The 15,229-nt window shown below is 47.1% G+C and overlaps 1 protein-coding gene across 1 annotated transcript in view; it reads right to left on the bottom strand.

Annotated features, from left to right (window-relative positions):
* LOC147697708 (gamma-glutamylaminecyclotransferase-like) overlaps nt 1-15,229 on the bottom strand; it is a 344,649-nt gene that overhangs the window by 322,149 nt on the left and 7,271 nt on the right. The gene's annotated exons all lie outside the window — the stretch shown is intronic.

Below are 15,229 nucleotides of genomic sequence, written 5' to 3'. Positions count from 1 at the left end.
TAGTATATGGTTTGTGAGGCCCCTAGGGCAAAACTTATACTGTGCAACTTATTGTATGCTAATTAAGTTCCTTGTATTGTACTTTTATCTCTGACCTCATAAAGAGTCCAGAGGGGTTGTGTTTAGAATAAATACATATATATTGGATATATTCCTTGTGTGGTGTGCTTGCATTTGGTACTCAAGAGATTATAAATGGTAAAACAACTTGCTTAACTCGTCTTCAAATCTTAGCCTGAAGGCTGCTCTCCACAGCTACCACTAAGGATAGCTTTCTATAAGGTTGACTTTATAACCTACCATCAATAAGGGTCGATTAGACTGGTGCAAGGTGCCCACTAGAACTAGTGGACATCATATACCAGGCTAACTTCTCACATACACTGTGAAACTTGTCAGCACCGGTTGGAGCCCCAACTACGTGCGGGCCATCAGCACAGCATTATCAGAGTAGAGAAGGGCAGGTATAGGCCGGTTATCAATTTGCGGCAGGTCCTGGCACTGATCCACCAATGCTTGTCCTAGTCCATTGGTGTAAAGCGTAAATTTTAAAAAAGTGCCAGGACACAGCCCTATCTTACCCCCCTTTCTAAGTTGAATGGTGCAGTGCAGTCACCCCTTGCCTCATAACGGATCCTTGCTTTCGAACCAGAATAAAGCTGTCTCATAAAGTGTAAAAGTGGTGCTTCCACGCCCACATTGGCTAAATGGTTCATAGTTTGTGTTCTGCGCAGTCAGAAGCAGCAGTTAAATCTACTAGCGCCTTATTCCTGCCTTTTATAAACATGCAGATAACTCAACCTTGATTGGAAGTTATGTTTTAAATTCTGAGCTATGTGTGTTTGTGAGTAATTAATAGGTGGTAAAGTTGCCATCTAAATGGCACTCACTTATTCAATCTCAGGAGGATTGGAAGATGTATTAGGAATTGCAAATTCCAAATTCATGTGTGTTAACCCACCAAGCACAATATTCTGAGATCTGCGCATGTGTACAGCTTCAAACTAGCATGTTGCAGCATCCTGATAAGCACACTGAAAACACACCTTTGTGGCACACTCAGTCATGAGCGTCTTTCTGAAGATAAAAATAAAAATATTTGATGAGTTTTCTGTCACTTCCCAGAAAAAAATGGCAAAAAGGTTGTGGTCTTAAAATAGCTTTGTGAAAACTGATTCTCAAAAGATATTCTAATGAAATATGTAGAATCTGTAGAATCTGTTTTTTAATTGTCAAATCACAAATTTTCCTTTTTGAAGATCTCTGTCAGTAGCCTATAAATATTTTCAAAGCCTCTAAAACATGTTTGTTCTAATTATATAGCGTATGCTATGTATGTTGAAAATGCACAAGGATTGACTCTATTTTGTTATTTTGTCTCGAAGGATAGCACCATCCCATTATTTGAAGTGTTAGCCTGTTTCCATCGGTTGCCATGTTAGCTTTCACCCTTTCACCCCTCCCCTCCAAAGTTCAATACTTCTGGCACCCTTGCTGCCAACTTTAAATCATCCTTTTTAATGAAAGTGTGATGAGTCTGAAGAAGGAAACTGTTGGACTTGGCCCTTTTTGCAGGATCCTCCCTAAACTTTTTGCCTTTCTCCCCGCCTTATTTCTGACATGGTGTTGGTGGGTTTAGGCCTCTGGGCACTTTAGCACTGCTGTCCAGTGTAAAGTGCGCTCTCTGTGTACAATGGTTAAGATTGGCCTGCCCTCCCATAGGAATGCATTGGGAATTCCCTGATCAATGTGTCAGCGGTAATTCCTGATATGGGAGGAGCAGCGTGGTCAAGTTAAGTATATTTGGAATTGTCATAATAAATGCTGTGCAATGGTGTGTGCAGATTAATTGTAACTATTTTAAAAATGTCACTTTTAGAAGTTGGCATTTCTGAGTGCTATGTGTCTGCCTGCCTGATGTGAATTGCATGTCTTGCTGACAGGGGATGGGAGGTGTGTGTGTGGCTCCAGGAGGGGCAGAGCGAGTCAGCACTAGGCTGAATGGGACATCTGCATTGGGAGTAGTGGGAGGAGTAATCCCCTGACCCTGAATAGATCTGTTCCTAGCCTGTACAATGCTGGCTCCTCCCCCTGTGGTGTGTCTGATCACCTAGCCCACACCTGACAAAGGGGAAGAGGAGCCTTGTAAACAAAGTACTCCAAATCCCTCCTGAACCAGTTGCATCTGGTTCCCCCAAACCCTACACTGCAGACAAAGGAGTGAAGTAGTATAAATGTAGGGGCTGTGACCCCATGTATGGTGTTCTGGTGCTGTTCCTGACCTTGCTGGGGTGTGCTGCTGCTGGGGCCCAGAAGGAATGGCCATGAGAGCTTGCCTCCCTGGGTCCAGCCCTGCCCCCTTTATCTCCGAGGACTTTTGCTGTTGGAGCTGTGGCTCCTTGCGCCCTGTGAGCGCGACACCTTTTATTTTTCCTTGCGCCCTGTGAGCGCAACATTTTAATTTAGCCCAGCTATGCACTATTGACTTAAGAGCTTCTAGCGTCTAGAGAGCGCTATATTTTAAATTCCCCAAGAAGAGGAATGTGTGGGTCTCGCAGAGCTGAGCTGCCCATGGGGGAGGGAATACCCGGCGTAGGGATTCCCCGTGTTGCCGATGAGGCAAGAGCCCACCCCGCTTTGATGCCACGATGATCTTTATTTTATAGCAGGTGCCCACCCCGCTTTTGGATTTTAATTGCCTCGAGGGTGCCCACCCCACTTTTCTGATTTTACTTTAGCCCCTTCCCTGTGGGGCTAATTCCCCTGCGGTGCAAGGGGGCCACGCGCGGTGCTCATGACAAGTTCAGCTTGTCATGCTGCACATTGGAGCTGTGCTCATAACAAGTTTAGCTTGTCATGACTCTGCCCAATCAATGGAAGGCCCCGCACAGAAGGGGAATTATCCCCACGTGGGATTTCCGTGGCGGTTATGATGAGCTCAGCTCGTCATGAGCAGAGCTCCACTGTGCCTCATGACGAGCTGAGCTCATCATGAGCGCCGAAAGTGTTGGTCAGCGGGTGACCACCCCGCATGTGGAAATCTTCACCAGAGCCACCGCAACCCAGAAGCCAGGCGGCCTTGCCTGGTTGTGGGCGGGGCCTACCTCAGGCTGCCGGATGTCGATGCAGGGCTCCCATGCACATGAGAGAGCCCCACGCATCTGATGAGAGAAGTCCCGGCTCCAGGTGAGGGACCGGGTGAAGAGGAGCAGAGTCGTCTGCCCGGAGAAGACCAGGAGAGGTGAGGCGGGCGGGATGAGAAGGAGGCGAGGCCCGAAAGCAGCACAGGCAGGGTACACTGCTTGTGCCCTTCCCAGCAGTACCAAAGGAGCGCTGAGCCCCAGGGAGAGCCCGGTGAGTGGAGGCTTGGCCAGGCACATTGTTAGTGCCTATTTCATGAGCGGACCGGCCAGAGAGATCGGGCTGCTCCAATGATGGGGCATATTTGTTTTTAGAGGGCCCGGGGCGTGCTCCTTCCTGTTTGGCTATTTTTTTACAGCTTCCCCGCTTGCTAGAGTGCAGCTGCAACGTTGGGGGCAATTTTGTTTGGTTATAGCCCCCGAGGGCTCCGGTGAGTTGGTGAAGATCGGGGCACAGGGTCTGTGCTTTTTGGCCACAGTTGCCTCGCTTCACAGTGGGCAACTGCAACGATTGGGCATACTTGTATAGTTAGAGTCCCAGTGGGGCTCATCAGGCACAGTTAGTGCCAGTGTATATTCCTCATCACAGCTGCATGGCAGTTAGCGGTAGCTGCAAAGTTTAATTGCCCACTTTGAGATTCTGCTGCCTTGGCAGCCAGCCCTGACATTATGGACATAGGGCATTTGAGCCCTCTGAGAAAGCCAGTTGGCCAGGGGGACTTGAAGGACTGGGTTCTTTTGGACCCAGCGGTGCCAGGGCACAACACCTGAAACCTTCGTGGGTAACCTGCTCCGGCGTACAAGTCACAGAGACACGGGACACTTCCTTCGGCGTCAAAGAGTCAAGGTTTATTTACTGCAGGGAACACAGAAGTCACAGGAAGTACATCGAGTGTAGTTCGGGGAGACTGCTTCAAATTGGTTCTGTGGATCGCTCCTTTTATACAGTTTTTACCCATAGGATAACATGATACACAATAGTTTACAACCCGGTTCCCACATTTAGCTCACAGAGGGGTCGCTTTGGTCACTTTGAAACACATAAGGTCCGGAACATAAGTGCGGAAACATTTGTCGGTTCCCAACTGTAAAAACCCATCTTCCCACCATTAGCAAATTCCAATCAGCAATAAAGTAGATCGAAATAGGAACGAAGACAGGTGCAGAGGAAGACGGAGACAGTGGGGAGATCGGAAAGGGTGTAAAAGGGGAGGTATCGAGAAGCACGAGATACAGGCATCAAAGGGACGTGCCTAATGAGATGCACGGCTGAGACAATAAGTCCGTGCGGCAAGATGAGCCTCGAGCGGCGCCATCTGCCTTACAGCAGCAACCCCCTCGTCATAAAGACACTTTCAAAGAACATGTGTCTTCCGCAAATATCTTGGGAGTCCCAGGGTCGCGAAGCGGACAGCGTCCGTTCGCTGACTACTTGAGGGCAAGAGACAAAATGGATGCCGTATCTAAGATGGAACCCGTGGGTACAGACGAAAAACCCACGTAACAAACGAACGGTTTAAGTTAGCACAGCGAAACTGCGCACACTTACTATACTCGTCATTTGCGGTTCATAGATACCAGACTCGACCATATTCGTGCGAGTCGAAAACACCACTTACAATTGTCACGGAACCTCAGACGCTCCTTTTGCCCTCATGTAGGCAAGCACTAGTCGGAATCATAGTACAATAATGTTGGTGGTAGCGTTTCTCAGAGAGAGAAAGCGTCCGCACCTTCTGTCAAAGAATATTTCCTCTGGGCAAGTTGTGTGTACAGTGTCAAGGGAAGAGGTGCACTAAGAACCTGGTAGGACACCCACCACCCGGGGTGTTGCACAGAGCAACTTAATGCTCGTATCAATAATCACAGGGAAGACCAAGTTACACTAAGCACCCTCTTTACAGTTCAAAGTCAAGGAACAGACATTCTTATTTGTTTCCAAATTCGAAAATAAACTTATGGTCGTTTTTCACCAATTTCAACAATCAATTAATTGGTAGTAAGGCTTCAAAGCATGGATCCAAAACCGTGTGTGATACTTTCAAAGTCTTTATTTTGAACACATTAAAACGTTTTTTTCCAGCTTGGCTCTGCCGACACGTGTTTCGCCCTCAGGGGGCTTTTTCAAGGCAATCTAGATAAAGAGGCACTTATTTTCAAACAGTTCTTGTTGGGCGTAGCCGGTGCGTTGTAATAAGAGTCCTATTGATTCCAATGCTGACAGCTAAGTAAATACAGGTGCAGGTTCCAGTTACGCGTCCAGCAGTGGAGATCGGGGAGACATGAGCTGAACTGGCAAGACTTATCATGGTCTACGGGATCGTTAACTACATGGACATAAAGAATTGATCTCCACACAGTGACTTACGGGATCTTTTTGACAATATAACTGGAACCTGCACCTGTATTTACTTAGCTGTCAGCATTGGAATTGCCTCTTTATCTAGATTGCCTTGAAAAAGCCCCCTGAGGGCGAAACACGTGTCGGCAGAGCCAAGCTGGAAAAAAACGTTTTAATGTGTTCAAAATAAAGACTTTGAAAGTATCACACACGGTTTTGGATCCATGCTTTGAAGCCTTACTACCAATTAATTGATTGTTGAAATTGGTGAAAAACGACCATAAGTTTATTTTCGAATTTGGAAACAAATAAGAATGTCTGTTCCTTGACTTTGAACTGTAAAGAGGGTGCTTAGTGTAACTTGGTCTTCCCTGTGATTACTAGTCGGAATCATATTCGATATTCATCAGACCATCAAGATGTCGTTGTAGCATAGCTCTGTCCAACCGAGTCCCCTTGGTAACAGATGGTTGTCTCATACACGTTGTAGCACAGAGGCCACATAAGGCAGGACCACACTGCACACAAAGGCAACACGTGAACAGGAACACTACCACAACCCCGATGATCATCAGAATCTTCCAACCCCAAGTCGACATCAGGCCCCAAAACCATCCAAGTAGTGTCCAATCCCCTACATCCACGTGTATGGATTCGGAGATCTTATGCAACTTCGAGATGGCTTGATAGACAGTAGGAGCATTATCTGGAATGAAAATGCAGCAGCGCGAATGGATCACTTTACATACCCCACCGCGATCTGCCAAGACGACATCTAAAACCATACGGTTTTGTAACGTCATAAGTCTCTCCGCCTGAAGTTCTGTGGTGATATTACCAAGGGCACTGGCAGTAATATTAGCTGTCGATTCTACCACTCGAGTCAAATGTCTCAGGTTCCTACTATTAACCATAGGTCCCCAAAACGGGAGGAAACCCTTGAAAAAGTCTCCTGCCTCTTGACCGGCAGTATCCTCTTCGCTAATTACGCCTCGTACAACTCTAGTCTTATGATAATCGGCATCTACAGTGAACGTCGGAGGCAACAAATTTGCAATAAAACATGAGCCCATGAAGTCTGCGGGCAACCATGTATATGCACGATCATGACAGATAAAGTATGTACCCTTGGCAGCCAGAAACACAGGGGACGGGAACATTGGCAGAACGTAACTTTCAGTGCAAGCACTTGCTCCAAGTGAGGCTTGCGAACCACGACCCACAAGACAAAGATTACCAGTGTGGGGTACGACCCATATTGGAGGCGAGCTTTTAAGCTGCTTTTCATTAGTGAACATACTATATTCCCCTCTACTTAGGACCCTATAGGCTTGTACCTCTTCTTTAGGGATAAGAAAAGGATCATGGATCTCATCTTCCATATCCTCTATTGCCATTGATAGCAGCCTCTGATACGAGGTAGGACCAGAGTTGGGGGAACGTTGTTCTTGAGTGGGGTGGAAACCCAGTGCGCTTCGAAACATTGTTTGGAATGCTCGAGCTGACCCTTGGGAACTATACGGTAACACCAGATATGGAATTCCCTTACCCGCAGTATGTGGCATCAACCCACACACCCAACAATTAGTAGTGTTAACCACTAACTGATGTTGATGGAGGAGCTGAATAAAGGAATTGTTGCGGAATTCTACACGTCTAGCCTGCTCGTGTTCCGGTAACATATGAAAGGAATGAGGAGAAGCAGTAGAAGTAGTAGAAGTAAGGTTAGGGTAAGGAGTAGGAGTAGGGGTAGCAAGTAAGAAGTAAGACATAGTGTAATACACCCCACCCGCCAAAAATGCAGAAGCAGTCAAAAACAATACAAACAATTGGAATATAAAACATTTGGTACGACTGAGTTTCTGCAGCTTGACTCTGTACGCCTGAGCTCCTTCCAAATCATTCAGCTTCGAAAATGCCATTTCCCTACGACCGTCCGCAACGTTTCTTGACGCACTTCGTTCTGTGCAGCAATAGTCAATCCCCAGGAGTTCCTAGGAACCGACGGCCTTTAACCTAGCGTCAAGACCTACTGTCCAGAAGGAAGTACGCGCGCGGCCCTACGGCCCTCAATACACAATATGTATTTATTTAGCACAATATTTCTCAGCTGTGGAAGGAAAAAGATACAAAGAAGAAGCTTGATATATGTACAAAACAAGTTTCAATGATACGAATGTTCAAAATTGATCATGGGAAACGAGGATATTGCAGTTATCAATTTCAGCAAAGCAAGAAAATTTTTATTTGTCCTTAGTGTGAGACCGCAAAGAATATCGATGTTTCCCGGGACGTGTCTGCTCGTCGAACAAAGGATCCGTTGAAGAGACAGCGTCCTGCTGATCAGTTGGTTGATCTGGTCTTGAGTCTTTTGCTGACAAGTGTTCAACAGTGGCTTTCTGCTGCGCTGAGGGTTCTCCAACAAGCTGCGCGTCGCTAAAAGGTACAAACGCCGGCAATGTTTCTGTTTCTGTTGACGCAATGCCTTTCCTCACCCACGGGTCTGCCGGCAAAGGAATAGGGACTCGCTTACAATGGGTAGCATGTACCCAATTCTTCCGCCCCTCAAGACGAACGGCAGTCCTCGTGGCCAGGAGTACCTGGTAAGGTCCGGTGAATCGGGGGTCCAAATTGTTTTTGCGTGAGAAGTTACGAGTAACCACCCAGTCCCCGGGCTGGAGCTGGTGGCCTGGACCCTCCGTCTGCGTCGGCAAGGCGTCGTAAACCTGTTGATGAATTAACCTCAGTTTAGCAGTCAAGTCATGTAAGTAATCAATCAACATCGGATACTCAAGATCAGAGAATATTCCTGGCCTAGGAACCCCCCACACATTCGCAGGACGGCCGAACACTATTTCATAGGGACTAAGCCCTATTCGGGAGTGTACAGTCGCCCTAGTTGACAGTAATGCTAGGGGCAAAGCATCAGGCCACGAAAGTCCAGTCGTAGCCTGAATCTTCGCTAGTTTTAGTTTAAGGGTGCCATTGTACCCTTCAACCAATCCAGCAGACTGGGGATGATTGGCGCTATGGAATTTTTGATTAATTCCAAGGCCCTTACACACACTCTTCATCACACTTCCAACAAACTCACTTCCGTTATCTGACCACACGACTCTAGGCATTCCATACCGAGGAAAGTATTCCTTCAGTAGGATTTTCGCAGTAGACAAAGCAGTATTGTCTTTGAGGGGATAGGCCTCGATCCATCGGGAGAATGCGCAAACCACAACCAAAACGTATTTCAGGTTATTGCATCGCTCCATATGGATGAAGTCCAATTGGATCACCTCAAAGGGATACGAAGGAGGAGCAAAACTGCCAGGGGGAGTTGGGGTTCCTTTGCCAGGATTGTACATTATACACACCATACAATTCTTCACCAAACGTTCAGCACATTTCGTAATGCCATCATTCTTCCACACATCAGCCAGCAACTTGCAAATTCCTTTCACGCTAATATGTGCTAACCCATGTGCCATTGTCACAACGGCCAGTACATACGCATCAGGCAACATCCATCTTTTCTGATCCGACAAATCAATCCAGCAACCATTCACATCCAACCTTCCCGTACTTTCTTTCCACTTCATCTTTTCAGTGTCGGTGGCCTCATTCTGAATTGCTTTCACACTCTCTATAGTATCTTCACACATATTCGATTCTACAGGCCACCTAACCGAACTCGTCACATACATTCGAGTGCTAAGGTTCCGGGCAGTCTCCTTAGCAATCTCATCTGCAAACGCATTACCACGACCAACATCATCCGTCACTTTACGATGCGCACTACACTTAACAATTGCAACTTGTGCAGGCAAAGTCAATGCATCCAAAAGATCGTTCACAAGCTGGCCATGCTGTATTTTCGTGCCATGTGACGTCAAGAAACCACGCTCTCGCCACAACCGTCCAAAGCTATGCGCTACACCGAAAGCGTACTGGCTATCGGTGTACACATTCACACGTTTACCTTTTGCTAATACACATGCTCTAGTGAGAGCAATCAGCTCTGCAGCTTGGGCAGAATTCTGATTCAATCTCGCAGTCTCAACAACAGTATTCAACGTCACAACAGCATAAGCAGTAGTCACATCGCCATTCGGCAATTTAAAACATGACCCATCCACATACAGGGTGCCATCCGGGTCTTCCAATGGGGTGTTTTTAAGGTCCACTCGACCTTTTGTTTCCTCTTCTGTCCGCAAGTAACAGTCATGTTCTGCTACTTCATCTGACTCTGCACTAATTGGTAACAAAGTTGCCGGATTTAGGACATTACAACGTTTTATCTGAATGTGGCTTGCCAAGAGCGTCAATTCGTACCCAGATAACCTCGCACTCGTCAAGTGCTGAGTTTTCGTACGATTCAAAAGAGTATCGACTGCATGCGGAACCATCACCGTAAGCATATTATCCATGACCAATCCTGCTGATTGTCGGATGGAGACCGCAGCTGCCGCAGTTGCTCTCAAACAACTCGGCAATGCTCTAGCTACTGGGTCTAAGGTCGAGGAAAAATATGCACATGGACGTTGCTTACCACCAAAAGGTTGCGTTAAGACACTCAAAGCACAACCTTCCCTCTCGTGAACATATAACGTGAACGGCTTGCTGTAATCAGGGGTACCTAACACAGGAGCCGAACACAATGAATCACGTAATTCAGAAAAACTTTTCTGACATTCTTCCGTCCATGGTAAAGGAGTTGAAACATCCTTGCACGTAAGAGCCACCAATGGTTTCGCTAGCAATGAAAAATTAGGAATCCACTGCCTGCAGTACGACGTGATACCTAGAAAGGCACGCACATCTCTTTGGGTTTGTGGCACAGCCATTCGCGCGATCGCTGCAATTCTCTCTGGGGTCAATCTCCTTCCCTCCTTTGACAATAAGTGACCTAGATAGGTTACTTCTTGACAACAATATTGGAGTTTAGAAGGTGACACCTTGTGATTTAACTCACAGAGATATTGCAGCAACGATACTGTAGCAATTTTGCAAATGTCCTGAGTATCAGCAGCCACCAATAAGTCGTCGACGTATTGGATTAAAGCCGCACCAACCGGCAACCTAAACGCATCTAGTTGACCCTTCAAGGCTTGACTGTAAATCGATGGACTTTCACAGTAGCCCTGAGGAGCGCGTTTGAACCGGAAGCTACGTCCACCAAGAGAGAAACCGAAAAGGTCCCTGCTCTCTTCGGCGATCGGGATGCTGAAAAACGCATTTTTCAAATCAATCACCGAGAACCATGAAGCAGTAGCTGGAATCAGAGTCAGTAGCGCCGTGATGTCAGGCACAACAGGGAATTGAGGAACCACAATTTTATTTACCTCCCGTAAATCGATAACAAAACGATAAACAGGCGGTTTGGTAGGATCAGTACGTTTAAGAATGGGCAGTACAGGGCTATTGCACACGTTTCCCCGAGTTTCTTCGATAACATCTTTCTCGATCAAGTCATAGATGATCGCTAACAAAGCTCGTTCACCATCAAGGGAGATACGGTATTGGGGAATACGTGGCAATCGCACATTCGATTTCAACTGAACAACATAAGGGGAGATATCAAGTAGGCCCACATCATTTGGACCCGTCGCCCACAAAGACGCAGGAAGAGAATCCAATTCCAGTGGAAGCTTATCGAGGGACAAATACATGGGAGAGACTACTCTCTCTCCTAACGTAAGCTTTACACCCGCAGGAGAACAATACAAAGTTGCATACAAACGTTTAAGCAAATCCAGACCCAAAAGATTTTCGCCACAACCAGTAGTCAAAATCAATGGAGCTTCGAGCTCACGAGGCCCAATTTTAAGGGGCAAAGGGCGCGAAACTGGATTGCTAACGGGGGCGCCAGAGAATCCAACGGAAACATTTGTTAAGCCAGACAAAGGTGCGCCAGGGAGTTTCGAATGCATGATAGAACTTTTCGCTGCACCAGTGTCCAACAGAAAAGGCTCAACGACGCCCGATGTAGCAACTGCGACGTAAGGCCCTCTCTGATCAACCGGAACTGATACCACTCCCTCTCCTTGTCTTTGGCTGTCCTAGTAATTACTATCGTCAGTTCCCTGATCGACGTAATAATCGTCTACATTGTACTGCGCAGATCGTCCTTGCGATGATCCACGTTGATCGAAACAGTTATTAGAATTTGATGAATGGTCAGAGCGATCATTCTGAGCACCACGACCTCTACCACGTGATGCGTGCTGTGAACCACCACGGCCTCCCCTAGACGAATTACCACTATTACGGTCATTTAAAGCAGGACAATTGAATTTAATGTGTCCCTCCTGTCTACAATAAGCACATTGATTGTACCCTAATGAAGATCGTTGGAAAGAGGAATCATTACGCGGCTGCGATCGATTCGATTGCGACTGTGATCTATTCTGCTGAGGCGCATTCTGATTAGAACGCGGCGGATATGCTTGTTGTAACAACACTTTAGTTTTTAGCTCTTTCGTCTTTTTATCAGCACGGTCAGTTTCCTCCTTTTCTCTATTTTCGTAATATTGTGCCGTAGCCAATATCTGAGCTGAGGTAGAAACGGCCCACGCACTTTCTGAATTCTTCAATTTATTGCTCAAGTCGGGCAATAAGTTCGATACGAATTTATCCACAAACAACCTCTGTCCACCCTCAGTACCCATATCCTGTCCACTATGATCAACGAATGCTTCCTCAAACCTCGTGAAGAAGTCTGATACACTCTCATCTTTCTTCTGCTTACAGGCTGACAACTTGTCCCAATTTACCCTCATAGCTGGCATAAGCGTTTTCATTAATGTAATGATTCGCTGGGGGAGATCAGCAATCAACTGATCGGGTTTAGTAGCAGCCACTTGTCCAGCGTCTGCCGCTGTAATGGCATTCCAATCACCACCTAATTCATTTGCGTGATCTTGGTGACGGATCTTAGCCCATACCGGTTGCGGTACGACATTACCAAACAACATGTCGATATCGGCAAGATTCATTACCGTAGCGTCTACGAGCTGCGATAATTCCTTATAATACCCTGCAGGATTTTTGCGAGGATCGGGCAAAGATTGTTTCACCTGAAGCACTTCCGATCTTTTCCATGGGAGGTGTATCCACACTCTCTGGAAATGTGCCGGAACTGGCTGGGCAGCAGTATTATCAGCTGGTATCCAAACCGGCGGAACTTCACGCATAGGATATTGGCCAGACTCGTCTTGTTTTTCAATGTCCTCAACGAACAATGCATGAGGAATAGGAGCGGGACGAAGAGATAGCAACCGCTCAATAGCACGTCGGACATTAGTATCTACTATCAGTCCAGTTGCGAACTGAAGCCGAAGTTCAGACAGGGCGGTCAGCACCTCGTCAGGCGCATAGGCCACTATCTGATCATGTAAGAACTTGCACATTTCGTCAAACACGTATCTCTGAGTTGGTATGTTGAATTGATCAAACGTTTCGAGGACAACACGAGGTGGATTTCTAACAGGGTTTACCATCCAACCCATCGCCATATTGTATAGCGCAACACGTTCTCTATTACCAGGAAGCTGGCTACGTCTCTGAGGACCATCAGAACCAGCAGACCCAAAAACAGGTCCGAGCGACTGAAAGAAGTTTGTCGCAATGGGAGAATTACGATTACGAGTAGAGGGGGAAGAGTAAGACACAGGACTAACAAGAGAAGGAGTAGAGACATTAGCAACAACAGGGGTTAACAACACAGGAGCAGTAGCGGGAGCAGTAGCGGGAACAGGAGTATGTGGAAGCGGAGGAGCAGTAGGAATAGAAACAGGCAAAGGAGCAGGAACAGTCGGAAGAGCGGGTGCAGGTTGAGGAACTGGTGGAGGAATAACAGGTGGAAGAACAGGTACGGCAGGGACCACAGGAGCTGCGGTACCCTGTACGTACGGAGGTGGCGACTTCATAAGATAGGACATTAAAGAATCCTCAACTGCCTCTTCCTTCTTATCCGACTCCGTAGGCAAAGCAGGATAGCATTTATCTATGGACATACGCTGTAGCCTCTCAAACACTTCCTTATCCTTATCCTCCTTATCACGCTGAAACTGCTCAGCTTTCTTCACTATGGTAGCAACAGTATCTCGCTGACTACGTTTATTCTGTCTGATCTCTTTCTGTCGGGCTTCTTTGCGCCACAACCGAAAGGCATCAAACATGGCCGGCCTAGATTTGCGTTCGAACAACTTTATTTCCAAATTATCTAAGATCGACGCTTCGAAGCTACCGTGAGGTGGCCAACGGAGATCGCCGTCTTTCTTTGTATATTTAATCCAATAATCGTTAAAAGCAATCGGGCCTAGCCCATGTTTGCTATATAAGTCATAAGTAGGAGTTCCAACCGGAGGTATCGGACACGAGTCCTCCAGCAGGGAATCCGCACCACAAGGTCTAAAACAACTGAACAAAGTACTGCGACCAGGCATCTTGCACACTAGCCGAGTTTCACAAACTTCAAGGGTTACGGGATTTACCAAGTCCCAGCAAGAACAAAACCCTCGGTTTTTGGCGGCTGCAGTCGTCAAACAAATACAACAACAAAGTACGCTAGCAAAGTGTCACCGACAAAAACACTCACACAGCGTTTACAACAAAAACACTCGCTAAAGTGTTTACAACAAAAACACTCGCTAAAGTGTTTACAACAAAAACACTCGCTAAAGTGTTTACAACAAAAACACTCGCTAAAGTGTCAACAACCAAGAACTCTGGGAGCGACCCACAAATACTTAACTCAAAGATCAATGGCGTCCTCAGGAAGGCCCGTCAATCGTCTCGCTATACCAAGGTCTACGCCAGGCGCCAAAACAGGTCTACAGTCAGGGCAGCAGTCCGTCGCAGCCGTCAGGAGGCGGGAATCTTCGCGGGAAAAGTCTTCGGGCCACTTATTTCGACAACAGGATCGATGAAGCGGGGTGCACCTTCCCTCGGAGATTTCACACGAAGTTCCTCACGATCGTCGGGCTTGGACCGGTACCACTGATGCAGCCCCACGTTGGGCGCCAACTGAAGGACTGGGTTCTTTTGGACCCAGCGGTGCCAGGGCACAACACCTGAAACCTTCGTGGGTAACCTGCTCCGGCGTACAAGTCACAGAGACACGGGACACTTCCTTCGGCGTCAAAGAGTCAAGGTTTATTTACTGCAGGGAACACAGAAGTCACAGGAAGTACATCGAGTGTAGTTCGGGGAGACTGCTTCAAATTGGTTCTGTGGATCGCTCCTTTTATACAGTTTTTACCCATAGGATAACATGATACACAATAGTTTACAACCCGGTTCCCACATTTAGCTCACAGAGGGGTCGCTTTGGTCACTTTGAAACACATAAGGTCCGGAACATAAGTGCGGAAACATTTGTCGGTTCCCAACTGTAAAAACCCATCTTCCCACCATTAGCAAATTCCAATCAGCAATAAAGTAGATCGAAATAGGAACGAAGACAGGTGCAGAGGAAGACGGAGACAGTGGGGAGATCGGAAAGGGTGTAAAAGGGGAGGTATCGAGAAGCACGAGATACAGGCATCAAAGGGACGTGCCTAATGAGATGCACGGCTGAGACAATAAGTCCGTGCGGCAAGATGAGCCTCGAGCGGCGCCATCTGCCTTACAGCAGCAACCCCCTCGTCATAAAGACACTTTCAAAGAACATGTGTCTTCCGCAAATATCTTGGGAGTCCCAGGGTCGCGAAGCGGACAGCGTCCGTTCGCTGACTACTTGAGGGCAAGAGAC

Source organism: Lissotriton vulgaris, chromosome 8, assembly GCF_964263255.1.
Source record: "Lissotriton vulgaris chromosome 8, aLisVul1.2, whole genome shotgun sequence".
Classification (NCBI taxonomy): domain Eukaryota; kingdom Metazoa; phylum Chordata; class Amphibia; order Caudata; family Salamandridae; genus Lissotriton; species Lissotriton vulgaris.
This window is presented reverse-complemented; position numbering and strand designations above follow the sequence as displayed.